Source organism: Lissotriton vulgaris, chromosome 2_1, assembly GCF_964263255.1.
Source record: "Lissotriton vulgaris chromosome 2_1, aLisVul1.2, whole genome shotgun sequence".
Classification (NCBI taxonomy): domain Eukaryota; kingdom Metazoa; phylum Chordata; class Amphibia; order Caudata; family Salamandridae; genus Lissotriton; species Lissotriton vulgaris.
In genome coordinates, this window is record NC_141687.1 from 1,181,612,970 (window position 1) to 1,181,629,216 (window position 16,247).

Genomic DNA, 16,247 nt, shown 5'->3' on the forward strand with positions numbered 1-16,247 from the left:
GTAATACTGCTGGGGAAGTCTTAATGGTTAGGAATCTTAATACCCACCCATTTAGGCTCATCTCATAGAATATTGCGGGCATTTCGTCAAAACTATCAGATGAGGCTCGGGTACAGTACATGAAGACGTTTGATATTATCTGTGCCCAGGAAACTTGGAGCAGGGATGTTGTCACTATGGATGTATATTGCTCATTTAATGTTCAGGCAACTCCATTATCCGCAGGGAGGGCAAAGGGAGGCTTTGTGACTTTCATCTCCCTTCAATATGAGTCACTAAAGATAGAGAATATAAGAGACTCTTCCTGGGGGAGAACATGGCTGCCGGCTAGAGGCAGGTCACGGGAACTCCTCCAGGTGTGTGAGCGATATGAATGTTAACAGCGGCCCAGGCTAAAATGTAAACAAAGCTGGGAGTCAGATAAACATCAGACTAACTAACGTCACCGAAGATTTCCTATGCATAACGGGAATCGGTGAATCAGTGGAATCGAGAGCAGAAATCCACTGATCGGAGCATAGTGTCCTTCCAGGGGGCGGGCTCTACGCCAGAGAGACCAGTGGATAGAGCTGAGTGCAGGGCAGAGCGAAAAAAAACAACAAACCACATATTTTGTCGGCTATTGCGGGCAAACTGATTTTGGACCCAAATTCTGCACCCTCCATCAGTCGAGAGTTTCTTGAAGAGTGTCTGTGTGTGAAGGTAAAGGCAGCCACGGAAGATAGAAGGGGTAGTGTACAGCGCTGGTCTAGAGCCAAGATGGAGGTAAAAAGAGGGAGAAAGGCGGCAGCAAGAATCCTATACCCGGGAGGAGGGGGTGGGGATAGCCCAAAAACCCAGAGTAAAGAAGCTGGAGACCTGGACACAATCACCTAGAAAACATTGAGCGAAGAATAGACAAAATGCAGGACCCACAGCAGAGTGTCAGACTGCCGAGAGAGGGGGAAAAGAAGCCCAAAAGGAGTCAGGATGACAATAAGAAGGGCCAAAATCAAGACAAAAAGCTGTTAGTGAGCCCAAGCTGCTGGGACTAGGAATGTACACATTAAGGAGTGCTAAAAGGGGTAAGGCCTTTGTTGAACAGTGTGCAAGTAGGGCTGGAGGTTAAGGTGGAGGTAAGGGTAAAGGAAAGGAGGAAAGAGAGTATTCAGATTTTAAAACTCCAGTAGTAAGAATCCTGGTGAAAGGAGAACCGAAAGTGGCTAAGCAAGAGGGGCTGATAAAACATTGTATGAATAAAACCCAGAAGGTGAAAGTTACACACTCTCTTAGGACCTTTTTTAAGGTATTGCCAAGGACCCTAACATTGAGGGAAGGTAGAACAATTGGTAGGGGGATGGATAAGGCTACGGAGGGATAGGTGGATAATGCAGTGGATAAATCACTAGGGGAGTGGGGTGATGTGTGCAGTCCCAACAGGTACACAGTATTGCAGGAAGAAGGTCTAAAAGATCTGGAGGGCATGGAAAAAGCAAAGGATGTAAGAGGTAGGTCCACCAATCATCCAACGTCAGATGAAGGTGAGGGAACTAAGAAACGGGGGATAGACGATCACAAGCTAAGAGAAAAATTTAACATAGAAGAGAAAATAGAAAAGACTCAGAGCGAATAGGGGGAAGTCAACACGGGGGAAGCAGTCCTGGGGGACCTGATAGCAACACTTACGTCTGAGATAAGAAGTAGGTGTGAAGTGTCTGAAGAGAACAAAGATAGATTAAATCACCTTGCGAGGCTTTAGAGAAAAACTTGATCATCTTGCAGGAAGAACAACAGTATTAGAGGTAACAGTTGAGGAACTCAAGGGCAAGATACAGACAAAATAAGAAGATATAAAAGCCTTGAAATTGAAAGAAAACAGGTATTAGGATTTGGAGGAAAGGATGGAGAACAACCAAAGGAGAAATAATCTACGGATTTTAAAAGTGCCAGAAGGAGCGGAGGGATGTGACCTGAAAGTTCTGGTAGTTAAACTGATTAAAACAGGACTTCATCTAGAAAAGACTAAGCAAGAGTTGGGTGGGAATATCCAGAGAGTACATAGGGACCCCTTCAGGCTTAATCCAAATAGAGGCAACCACAGGAGGATTTTGATAAATTTCCTTATTAACTCTTTGAAAGAGAAGGCATTATCTCGGGCTCTGAAAATGAAAACAGTGAAAGTAGATGGGTTATCTTGAGAAATTACATCTGATATGTCCTACATTACCTTCAACAGAAAATGGGAGTTGGGCAAGAGAATGGACCAGTTGAAGAAGTAAGGAGCCTCTGTGCAGATGAAATTTCCGGCAGTGCTAAAAGTTATGATGAATAACAAGATGTATAATTTCAGAGCGGTAAGTAAAGTGGATGACTTTATAGGATCTTGTAAATAGATTAGTAAATAGATACAGGAAGGAGGTAGATAGCTAGTAGGAGGAATAAATAGCGGTCTGAAATGTAAATTACAAAATGATATAGGTAGAGTTATAAACATACTTGGGGGAAAACCCATAGGCTAAGGCTATTAGAAAGGGGGAAGGTCTCCATGGGGGGTGGAGCGGAAAGGGTAGGGGTCATTGTGTGGGGAGCATTAGGGAAAAAAGAAAAATATCCTCTGCAGTCTCAGATTTGTTAGTTGAGAAGGATACTAAGATTGGAACATGGGAGAGGGACAGAGATTAAATATGTAGATTTTATCTTGGAATGTTAATGGGTTAAGGGTGGGGCCTAGGAGAGAGCGTATCCTCCAGTATATAAAAGATTGTACTGCCCAGATCTGCGTGCTCCAGGAGACGCACCTGTCTGAGAAAGAGTGTAAGGAAGTATTTAAGTCCCAAAAGTGGGTGCAACAAATGGTGTGTACTAAGCAAACATTTGTAACTAAAGGAGTGGTGATATTAATAAAAACAAGACCCAAAAATCTCTATTATAGAAAGTAAATCAGATATACAGTAGATGGGTCGTAGTAAAATTTTAATTTAGGGGGCTTGATTTTATTTTGTCATGGTATTACGGGCCTTATGAGGACAATATAGAACCGTTGCAAGAGTTATTAGTGGAGCTATCTTGCTCCTCTGACCCAATTATCTGGGCAGGTGATTTTAATGTGACATTAGATAGTACCTTGTATAGATCGGCTGGTAGTAGAGCAATTGGAAATCAAAAAATGAAGGGGCAGATAAAGTCTATGATGAAACAACGGGGATTATATGACAGTTGGAGATGGAGGATGGGAGACAAAAGAGGATATACATACCTAAACAAGAAATATCATCACCAGTCGAGGGTAGATTATATTTTGTTGGGCTTAGGTCTAAAGTATCAAGTCAAGAATATCACACATATCTGGATTCACCTGTCAGATCACCCCGCAATTTTGTTGGAGATTTGTCTTAAGGAAGATATTCCCCCCCCCAGATAGATGCTAGACCGTACCCTGTTGTTGGATAAGGAAATTGTGAGGAGATTAAAAGAGGATACAGTCGAATTTTTTTACTTTAATTGGGGCTCGGCGCCGGCTGGGTTGGTGTGGGATTCCTACAAAGCATATTTGAGGGGGAAGGTAATAAGCTGTGCGGTTGGGAAGAGGAGAGCCTTTCGGAAAAAGATAAGAGAGGTGGAGAAGAGGATAAGAGTACTAGAAGGAGAGCTGGTCAATAATACTCAGAGAGAGTCTAGACAGATTGAACTATCAGACATGAAAATTAAACTTGCAGCCGTTTTGGACAAGAGGGTAAGGGAAAGGTGGGAGACAAGTAAGTTAACGCAATTTGAGAATGAGGAAAATTGCGGAAAATTGTTAGCTTGGCAGACAAGGAAAGATCAGGTGAAAAACCTAATACAAGAAATTAAATGTCAGAATATTGGTAAGGTTTTAACTAACAGAAAAGAGGTTGAGAAGGCTTACTAATACTATTTTCGATCTTTGTATGAAGCGGATTTGGTGCCATCTGAAGAAGAGAGAAACAGGTGGCTAAGTTGGGGCGATACAGTGGCATTGGAAGAGGAAAAAAACGTTTTTTTTTAAATACTCAAATTCAGGAGGGGAAGTGGAGCAGGTACTGAAGAAGAGTAAGCAGGGGAAAGCACCCGGTCCAGATATTCTACCTTTAGAAGTGTACTGTGTACTAAAGGAGGTGCTGACTCCAATCCTGACTAGATTAATTAACAAGCTGTTCTTGCAAGGGTTATCCCAACCAGAGTCCTGGTCAAAGGCTACCATTTCCCTAATCCTAAAACCAGGAAAGAGCAAAAATAGATATGATTCTTATAAGCCAGTGTCGCTCCTAAATTGTGACTACAAGATTGTTTTCAAAATTCTGGCAGACAGACTCAAGGGCCTTATGGGGGACTTGGTGCATGAAGATCAGAAACGTTTTATGCAAGGACGGGCATTACAAGAGCTAACTTACTCCCTGATAGGGGCAATTGATTTGGCGGTAGCGAATAATGCACGTTTAGCGGTTATAGCCTTGCACGCCACCAAGGCGTTTGATTGAGAGAACTGGGATTTTCTGTCAGCAGTTATGGAAGCGGCTAAGTTGGGTGACAAATTTTGCAGAATAATTGCGGAGTTTTATAATTCACCAAGGGCAAGAGTCTAAGTGAATGGAGCATTAACATCAGCATTCACTATTAGGAGAGGGACAAGACAAAGGTGCCCGTTATCCTCACTTTTATTTAATTTGTACATGGAGCCATTGGCAAAAAAATTGAGGGCAGAGCAGGGGATAATACCTTTTCAGTGCAAGGATTGGGTTAGGAAATTAGCATTATATGCTGATGACTTGTTGATAAATAAGGTGGACCTCTGAAACACAATGACACATGTAGTAAAAATTGCGGAAGAGTATTAGGGTACAAGATAAACCGGGGAAATGGAGATTATGGCATGGAATATAGACGAAGGGGCAGAAAAAACTACAACTGAAATGAGATATCTGGGAGTGAGAGTGACTCATGACAATAATAAGCGTGCGGAAACTAGCCTTAACAGGGTGAAAAAAGAAGTGATTTAATCGCCAGTTGGATGCATCTACCCTTGACTATCTTTGGTAGAGTAAATCTAGTGAAAATAGCTCTACTACCGAAGCTGACATTTCTCTTCAACGCTATACCACTGCCGTTTAAGGAAGCAAGGCTTATGAAGTTGCAGGGTAAGACTGGTACTTTTATCTGAGCAGCAAAAGGACCCTGTATCTCATGGAAAAAAAGGCAAAGGAGGAGAGAGAAAGGGGGCCTGACTCTTCCAGACTTGAAATTATATGCATGGGTTTTCCAACTTAAAAATAGCAGAATGCTTTTGTATAGGCCCATTGATTCGGAAATTTGGAAGCTGTTTGCTGGATTGCTAAAAGAAGTAGAAGGAGAGGCTTCAGGCTTTATGATGAAGTTTGCAGACCCTAGATATTTAAAAAAAAGTTAGATTGAAGATTATTAGAGGTGCGGCAGAAACCTGGTATAGGATCAGATGGAGACTAAAATGGTTATACTATAGCAACATGGCTCCTATTTGGGACTTTCCTGGATCCCCGGAATGGACGAAGGACAAATTGGCAGGGGCACTAAGGAAGGCTGGAGTAGAAAGATGGGAGGATCTACTAGAAGGAAAATTGTTGATTCCAGGGGAGACATTTCAAAATAAAACAAAACATCAAGTCTCAAGGTTTAAATATCTTCAAATTCAAAGTTGGTTTCAATCATTAGAAAACAAGATAGGAGGTGTTAAAGAACTTGAAGAAATGTTGATTCTAGATGGCCCTCAGAAGAAGGAAACATCATAATGGTATTGGCGGATGATGGTTGAAGTGGAGGGGGAGTTTCCTCAGCCACAAGAGTTATGGGGGACTGACTTGCCAGGAGCAAGGCTGGAAAAATTATGGCAAGCATCCTTTTCTAAACTAAATAGAAGGGGGTTCCCCGAGGGATTTATTGATGTAGGCAGGAATAAAGGGGAATAATACAGTATAAATAGAACAACAGAGACCCTGCCTAGGTACTTCAAAAAAGGTCCCCTACGGGTTCCCCAACAATTATAAACGGGGTGACTTTAAACATGCATCAGAGCCATAGACATCAGAAAGCATAAGGTCAGTCCATATAGTTTTTTATAAACATTTTTGTGTTTTTATTAGATCTGACATTTCATCAATACGGGGCATTCAATCAATTTATACAAGTGATTCTGTTGATAAAATTGATAGAAAAGAGAAAAGGTTTATCGATATTTCACAAAAAATAATTCAACAATTACTAGTGTTTCACACACTCCCAGGTAACAAATGGGGGGGAAATCTTCCACATACACTCATGTATCCAGGGAATCAATCAGTCACATTCACATTCATTCTCACACCTCTCTCATGGATGTACATGACACAGCCTGCACCATAAAGATGATATTAGGGGGTGCAAGGGCTTGGGTGCAGGGTAAGAAGGCAGGTAGGTGGAAGAAACTATAGTCCAGGGGGACTAAAGTACTGCCTTTCTTAGATGTAACGCCAACGCGCGTTTCGGTGTAGAGCACCTTCGTCAGGGCGGACGGGTACAACCAGGGGAGGAGAAACACACAGTCTGTGAATAAAAGAACATTTCTTGGTGTCACAATATTATTTAATTTAATAAATGTTATTAACAATGCAATATATACACGATTTTATAATTCTCACAATGGATGACTTGTTTCAAAATAGATGTCGTGGCTCTGGAAACATATCTGTACACTCCCAGGGTCATGCTTCTCACAATGGAGGAGCAAGCGGTCAGAAGGTAGACCAGCGGTGAAGGTAGGAGAATCCACATTCTAAAAATTCAAAGCTTACTCAAACATTCTAGCACAGTTACTCCATACTACTAGTACACTTCAGAACGATTCCTTGGTGATTAAGAATAGGGTGGCCAGTTGGCGATAAAGGAGGCTCAGGGCTTTCTTGGCCCAGTCCTAACAGGGTCTATCAAGGTTATATAATTCTGAGTATATCTTAGCACTTTACTCACAGATATACCAAGTTTTTAGATCATGGATTGCGGAGGGCAATTCGTTTGGGTTCAGCGCGGCTAAAGATTTAAATAACCACCTGTTCCAATCTAGCTAGTCAGTTCATCTAAGTAGGTTGCCTAGGCTAAATAATACTTATAAGTAACCAAGGCTCAAGTGAGGATAATGATAATAGAGCAAATATTTCCAGGTGCAGTTATCTTCTTCAGGGTTCTAAAGATAAGAAAGACATAACAGTCCATTCGGATCACTCTGTACCCTATATAGTCATTATCGTGTTTCAGGTTTCAGCTGAATAGAAGTACCTGCAAAGTCGAAGTCCTCCGCCGAGAGGAGAGTACACAGGGTTCAAATCTGTCTTACTCTTGTGGGGGTCTCGATTCACGTGTTAACGGATCCTATGTAATGTCCTGATTGGATCACCTTCACTGATAACTAAAGGGAGAAAAAGCTGTGTCTTAAAGTTTTCATATGGCTTAGTTTGTCATAATCATATTCACATTGCATTGGCGGGGATCGCATATCAATGTCTAGTGTTTAAGATGGTACAGGTAAATGATCGCCCAGTAGGTAAACATTCAAAAGAGTCCGAAATCATGGTCGTGAAACAGGCCACAGGCTCACCATATATTTGGATCAAGACGGGGCTCCGTACAAGGGAATAATAATACTGACTATCTCCCATACCTTAAAGCTACTTTCGGCAAATCCCTGGGTGGGTGAAAAATCAGCGCCTCCCTCGTGGGGACGGGAACTCAGCGCCTCCCTCGTGGGGACGAGAACTGGAAAAGAGAGCGGTCATATCCTTTTGGGTCCCAGGGTCGGGAACAAAATGCAAACAATAAGAGCGGTTTAGTGAGACTCGGGTAGAGGAGGAAAACATAATAGAAAATTATGGTGACGTAATGACAAATGGCACTTTATTTAAAAATACGGGATCTGACATGATATAGTCAAACAAAGCTAAAGTGGACCAAGATCGCAAAAGGTTTCTCACCTGAAGATGAGATGCGGTAAAAGTCGTGTCCAGAAGGTAAATTCTATGACTGGTAGGGGAAATGTGGCGCCGACTGGTCTGGCGGGTCACTGGATGGCATTAAATAGCTCAGGGTGCTAGATGGTTATCCTGTCGAAAAAGGAGATACAGTGGCAATATAACGGCATTCAGTAAGGGCTGGAGAGTTCCTAGCGCTCAATGCGGCTGATCCCAACCTCCGATTCACTTGCCATTCGAGCAACTCTAGGATTGAGTTTTTGGATATTTGGGTGGAACACCAGAACAACACCATCCAAGTCTCCCTTTACACCAAACCCACGGCCCGCAACATCCTACTTCAATATACCAGTTTCCATCTGTGGTGCCAGAAGGACAGCATCCCCTATAGTCAGTTCCTTCGCATCCGAAGAAACTGCTCTGACATACAGGATTTTCTGACCCAATCGGACATCCTCAGAGAGAAACTACTATTCCGAGGATATCCCCCCAAATTGGTCAAAGATTCCTTCAAAAGGGCGAGATACACCAACCAGGAGAACATGTTTCAACCGAAAATTTCTGAAAATACTGACCAATTGGTGTGTGTCACCCGTCATTCCAATCTTATCAATTCCTGCTGGCACCTGTTAAATCTTGAGAAGAATAAGACCCCCCTGAATAGACCCATCTTTGCTTTCAAAAGAAACCGAAACCTGAAGAATTTTTTAGTTAATTCCAGTCACTCCATCTAACAACCAAACGGCAATCACCAAACTTAAACCTATCTATGGCAATCATAGATGCAGTACATGTCACGCCTGCCCCCATGCAGTGATCGGTGAAGAAATAACCACCACCGAACGTACCTTGTCTGTTGCACGCAACAAAACCATGACCAAGTGCCGTACCGCGAACATCATTTATGTGATCCTATGCCCATGTGACTTACCCTATGTAGGGGAGACTGGACGAGAGTGCCGCATCAGAATAGGAGAACATAAATCTAATATAAGAAACCAAAAAACATCGGCCCCCATTGTGACTCACTGGCTTGAAAAATCCCATACTGAACAACCTTTGCCTCACTTTAAGCATACCCCACCGGGGGAAGCCTTAAAAACATCATTGTAGTAAATTACTTATGCATGATTGATACTTTGGTCAGTATTTCTTCTGTCCAGTTTCCAACTTATCAGGTTGGTAGTAGAGCTAACACAATTGATTTCATGTTGATATCTAATAAGTATGCATGTCTTGTAGATAGTATTGTGGTTGAACCAAACCCTGGTAGCGACCATAACCTGCCTCCATTCATGTCATTGCACAGAAGGGTAGGGGTGACAATCTTCAATTAAAACATAATCATAATCTGGGGGTTAGACTAAAGTGGAGCACAATAAATCCCTCAACATTTAGGGAGACCATTATCAAAGCAAATCTAGGTAAAATCATGTCATGCTGAGCTTTTGACTACCATCCAGATGCTATTATACAATGTTTCGAATCAATCTGTGAAAATGTGGCTAAACATCTGACTAAATCGGTGAGGAGTCGGGGTTCACCAGCAATAAGATGTTTTAAAACTGAATGTTCTACGGCGCAAAAAGATCTGAAGAAAGATTTACATCTAGTCCTCCCTGTTAGGGTTAGACAGACCTACAAAAGCGTGATTAAGCATAGGGAGCACAAACTCAGAAGACTCTACTGACTTTTTTTAAACTTCACTCACGCTCACTATTGCACTTTTTTCTAGGCCCCTCACACTCATACACCCATTGGCAAAGGAATAAAAGAACTCCGCCAAAGTGCAGCACTCTGTGCTGCCCGACGGGCATTGCACCGCCAGCCTGCCGTAGGAGCAGGAAACCAATGATGACACTGGACGATCATCGGGTGGGATGACAACAGTCGTTCAACCGTTGACTTGTGTGAGGTATCCTTAATTCCGCAAAGGGTTTATCACATTCACTTTTTTTGTCACACTCATCTAGAGAGAGGTTAGATCTAGTCACTCAGTTGACTTAATCTGGGGAACTCTGTACAATTGTTGTTGATACCTACTACATAGGACATGTACATTGGACCCCGTTAAAAATTGTCCGCTTCTGTTCCCCCTTTTTGATATGACTGGTACAGGGTGCCCACTTTAATTAATGGACAGCATATATCAGGCCTCCATCACACAGGGGATCAACGCAAGCTGTAATTCTCTGTACTCCCCTGGATGTCTAGTTTTCAGAAATGTCTGGGTTTGGTAGGTTTCCCTAGATGGCCGCTGAGCTCTGGGCCAACCAGCCAGGTGTCCCCCTTTGCAGAACAAGGTTGTTTTGTGACAGGTAATTTTGATGCCTCCACTATACGTTTTGGGCCCTTCCCTGCCGCAGGCACATGGCCCACCCACACAAGTGAGGTTCATTTTTGTCATGAGACTTTGGTAAATGTGGGATGGGTGGAATTTTGCAAATCTACACCAATTCCAGAACATTCCATCACAGAAATGTGAGGAAAATTAGTTTTTTTTCTTAAGATAAAGTTTGAGGTTTGCAAGGGATTCTGGGTAACAGAACCTGGTGAAAGCCGCACAAGTCACCTCATCCTAGATTCCCCTGGGTGTCTGTTTTCTCAAAAATATAAAGGTTTTCTATGTTTCCCTAGGTGCCGGCTGAGCTACGGTTCAAAATCCCAAGTTAAGCACATTGCAAAAGAAGGGTTCGTTTTTACTGGAAAAATGTGATGTGTCCACGTTGCATGTTGGTCTGTTTCCTGTCGCGGGCACTAAGCCTACCCAAACAAGTGAGGTACCATTTTTATAGGGAGACATTGGGGAATGCTGGGTGGGTGTAAGTTTGTGGATCCACACAGATTCCAGAACTTTCCATCACGAAAATGTGAGGAAAATGTGTTTTGTTTTTTTTACAAAGTTTGAGGTTTGCAAGTCATTTTAGGTAACAGCACCTGGTGAGAGCCACACAAGTCACCTCATCCTGGATTTCCCTGTGCGTATCATTTAAAGAAATGCTAAAGTTTGCTAGGTTTCACTAGGTGCCGGCTGAGCTAGGGTTCACAATCCACAGCTAGGCACATTGCAAAAAAGGGTCAGTTTTCAGTGAAAAAATGTGATGTGTCCATGTTGTGTTTTGGGTCATTTCCTGTCACTGGCACCAGGCCTACCCACACAAGGGAGGTACCATTTTTATTGGGAGACTTTTGGGAATGTGGGGTGGCTGGAAGTTTGTGGATCCACGCAGATTTCAGAAATTTCTATCCCAGAAATGTGAGGAATGATTTTTCTTTACAAAGTTTGAGGTTTTTCAAGGGATTCTGGGTAACAGAACCTGGTGAGAGTCACAAATGTCACTCCATGCTATATTCCACTGAGCATCTAGTTTTAAAAAATGCATTAGTTTGCAAGGTTACCCTAGAAGCCGGCTGAGCTAGGGTTCACAATCCACAGCTAGGCACATTGCAAAAAAAGGGTCAGTTTTCAGTGGAAAAAGGTGATGTGTCCACGTTGTGTTTTGGGCCGTTTTCTGTTACGGGCACTACCCACACAAGTGAGGCACCATTTTTATTGGGAGACTTTGGGAAATGCGGGGTGGGTGAAAGTTTGTGGATGCACACAGATTCCAAAACTTTCCATCACAGAAATATGAGGAAAATGTGTTTCTTTTTACAAAGTTTGAGGTTTGCACAGGATTCTGGGTAACAGAACCTGGTGAGAGCCACGCAAGTCACCCCAAACTGGATTCCCCTGGGTGTCTACTTTTCAAAAATGTACAGGCTTGCTAGGTTTCCCCAGGTGCCAGGTGAGTTAGGGTCCAAAATCCACAGCCTGGGGCATTGCGAAAATGGGTCAGTTTTCACAAGATGTCCATGTGATGTCCATGTTGCGTTACAGGGCATTAATTGCCAGTTTTTAATAAAATCGAGACAAATATTTTACAATTTGTGTGTTGAGGTATATACTTCAGGTTCTATTCCAACTGCATGATAAGGTTTTGAGTCTAATATTAGTGTTTTGCACAGAAAGGAAAACCTTTTGTATACTATATATCCCCACAACCAGAAGGGTCCAGCGGATGTAATGGTATATTGCTTTCAGAAATGTGTCATAGTTAGAAGAAGCTACAGGTAAAAAAGTTGGCACAAATGGCTGTTTTTTAATTAATTTTTAATATTTCTTATTTTCAATTATTAGTTTTCATTTAAAAAAACTTGAAGGATCTACGCAAATGACCACTTGCTGAATTCATAATGCTGTTTATTTCTTAGAAATGTATAGCTTTTTGGGATCCATTATTGTTTTTACTTCCCATTTCTACCACTAACTGGAAGGAGTTTGAAAGCACAAAAAAGTGGCAAAAATAGGAGTAGTCCCAGTAAAATGCCAAAACTGTGTAAAAAATGTTGGTTTTCTGACAAAATTCTGCCTGTCCCCAAAAGCTGGGAAGATGGTGATTTCAGCACCACAAACCCTTTGTTGATACCATTTGCAGGTAAAAAACAAACTCTTTCTTCTGCTGCACCCCCCCCCCCCCCCAAGAACTACATTTAGCTGTATTTTGGCTAATTTCTGTGTCCCCTCCAGGGGAATCCACAAACCTTGGGTACCATTAAAGAACCCCATGATGCTGGAAGAAAAGGACGCAAATATGGCTGGATACCTTATGTGGACAAAAAGTTACTGGGACCTAAGCGCGAACTACCCCAAATAGCCAAAAAAAGGCTTAGTACAGGCAGGGCGAAAGGCCTAGCAGTGGTAGAGTTAAAAAAATGTATGGTGTATTACAGACATCTCCAAGTAGCTCGTGAGCTACCAGTAGCTCTCGAGCTACCTGTGAATAGCTCTCCTGTGTGCAGTCTTGCCTACTAATATAGAAGTCTTTCCTTGGTTGAATTATTATGTATACACACCAAAATTAAAAACATGCATTTTATATGTTAAAATGTGTGTATTTTTAGAACTCGTAAGCTGATGTTTGTTGAAAAGTTTGTAGAATTTTCAATATGTATTTGAAGCTATTTGAGTTGGAGAGATGTAGTACTTGGTGTCAGTGATTGCAGCTATGGATGATTTGTGTTACCCTGGAACATTTAAATCCTGGCAACCCAATGCAAATCACTATTACATCCCTAATATTAGTAGCTCGGGATGATTTTCATTGAACATAAGTAGCTCATATTACAGGAAAGGTTGGAGCTTCCTGGTGTATTATTTAATTAATCTTTTCTTACAGCTACCACGAGGAAATTAAGGGCCAGATGTAGGTCGCCAATTACCAGTCGGTAACGGCCGATTTTGGCCATTACCGACCGGTAATTGGTTTTTGAGATGTAGGGGCCTTTATTTTACAGAATCAGTAAATTTACCGAATCAGTAGATTTACTGATTCTGTAAAATACTGAATCGGTAATTTGACCAATTCAGTAAATTCCAGATGTAGCTAGCACTGTTTACAGTGCTACAGGCTTCAGAATTCGGTATTTTACCACCCAATCCAATTGGGTGGTAAAATATCGAATTCTGGTGTACATGTACATAGGAATCAATGGGCAATACCGATTCGGTAAGAATTACCTGCATCTGCCCCCTTCCGATTTACCGACTCTTAAATACCGAATCGGTATGATTCGGTATTTAAGAGTCGGTATATCGGAATTACCTACATCTGGCCCTAAATGGGATATTATTATACTCTTGTGAAATCTATCAAGGGCAATTAAACAAGCATATTGACATGATTCAATGGAATGATTTATAAATAATGTTTAATTTAAGTAGATCCACTCCACAAGCATTGCTTAGTTTAGAATCAGAGTTACCAGCGATGAGCAAAGTAGCGGGTCATACGAGTTTACAAAATTGTTTAAGAGCTAAGTGGTTTGTAACTGAATCACTTTTGGCTCAAATTTGGGAAAAACCGAGACATCAACATTTCTGAGGAAAGCCATCTACAGATATTTCTAAATATGGTCTTTTTGATATGTGATCAATGAGCTCTTAACCTAAAAGACATTTAAGATGGATTTAAATCATAGAATGTATCAGTACAGTCCGTAGGATGATCTATATGCTCTGTCTAATCTAAAAGTGGCTATATGAGGTTTCATTTTTGATAACTTGAATTATTCGGTTATCCTCAACCTGGGTTTCAGAGGGGTAGAAGCATAATAAAACATATTTTGTCTGCAATTTCAGCAGTCAAAGGGTAGGCCATGTATTATCTATCCATTCTGGACTAACTTAGATCAGATCCAAGTATTTGAGAAACAAAACACGATTAGACCGCATAATATAAAACAGTTGCATTTTGTGTTACAGCTTACTGTACTCAAGACTGCACTTGGTTCGTCCGATTTTAGACATTATGTTAGTAGATCACATAATAGCGTTGATATCAAATTAGTATCACCATAGCTAATGCAAATGCCTGTTGAAGCAGGGTGATTGATCTCATAATTGGCAGTTGCTGTTATAATGCATGATTTATATAGATCATTGTCTGTATTAGCATAATTTTATCACACCAATTGTTTAATACGTTTTTTAAATATTTAGTTTATATTATATACTGGCAATTAGGTTTTGTCTAATATGCAAGAAAACCAAACTGAACTGAACAGACTCCTGTTTACCCTCCAACAAAATAATAGTGCATTCACTACCCTTTCAGAGCACAGCATTGATCTATTATAGCTAATGAGAGCTGTTTGATCATACAGGATACAGAACTAATGCAAACCAGTTTATGGACTGCAGAAAATAGCCCTAAATATTTGACATTACTTCAATATTTCTTGAAGTGAAAGTACTAGAGAATTCACGTTCAATATTCTTTCTCACTGCATCTTCATTACAAGGCGATTCTTGTTGGAGTTTTCTTACATTAGAATTGTTTTTATCCTTTTAAAAGTCCATGATGTGTACAACTGTTTGTATTGCCTAATGTTAACTAGATCTCAAGTAGTCCACAACTACCTTTTGTAAAACATGGCTGATGATTTAATAATGTTTACATTTCTCATTGACACTGCATGCAGCATAATGTACTCTGCTTTGTTTGTAATTGTAGGACAGTGGAGTATTATTCAGTGATGCTGGTTATGCTTCACTATGTAATACTCTCACAATTCCCCAAAATAGGTCCCTCAGATTTACACTAATAAATGTCTCCTACATAAAGGTCATAACCTTTATGTAAATAACCTATATACAGGAGTCCAGTCATTAAATGAGCTGTTCAAAGCTGGCACTGTGACTTACAGTACCACGAGGAACCACCAGTCCTGTTAGTGTGGCACAGAGTACCCAGACTTTACTAGTGGAACATGTGTTAAGCATTTCAGAGTACCAACATGGATGATAAGTAACTGAGACAACTCAATAGAAATCTGACACAAAATCATAAAAAATAAAGCAGATTTTGAAATAAATTTAGACACCAAAATGACGACAATCAGAAAAATATAACCAGAGCTATGGATTTGAAAAGAAATGTTAGATCAATGCAATTTAAAGGCAAAGGCTTCCCTCTTAATGGCACTCCAGCGCAGCTCTCTAGGGAGGAGTCACCCGCTGATATAGGCAACTGGTTTATACTGGCCTCATAATTTGTGACAACACTGGCCCAATCACATGCTCAGAAGCATCTGTTTGGACTACGAACTCCTTCACATAGCCTCGTGCCTTCAGCATAGGTGCTGAGTAGGGGTGGGTGATAAACTCCACTCTGCTGGTGGAGTTTGGCTCACTCTGTATTACGCTTGTAATGCAGAGTTCTGGTAAAGTTCTATCAACCACCTCATGGTGGAGTTTTTTCTAATGCACAACTTGCCAACGTTAAGTTGGCGAGTCAGGGGGAGAATTGGTGTCCCCTAGCTTAATTTTCAGGTGCTAGAATGGCACCCGGGAGATTTTCTCAACGTGGGCAGTCTTGAGGATTTCACTGGGCGTTGCCACCATTCATGGGGAGAAAGCAGGCATTCGAATCGAAAATCTGCTCAAGTGGCAGCAAAGAAGCAGCTCCCTTTGCCTTGCAGTGTGGTGCTGTTCACACTGCAAAACAATCTCTCGACACTGAAAATCATCACGAGCAGCGCAATGTATTAATTTTCACCCACTCACTGAATTCTGCGGAACCTTCTTGACTTTTTATGTAACTTCAAGGAATTCTGCGTAGAAGTTAAACTCGGCAAGTTCCGCCCACCCATAGTGCTGAGCACATAGCCTCCTTCAGGGTGAGTTCAGTGAGTGGGGCCATGATGATCCCATACTCCTTCACAATTCTCCTGTAG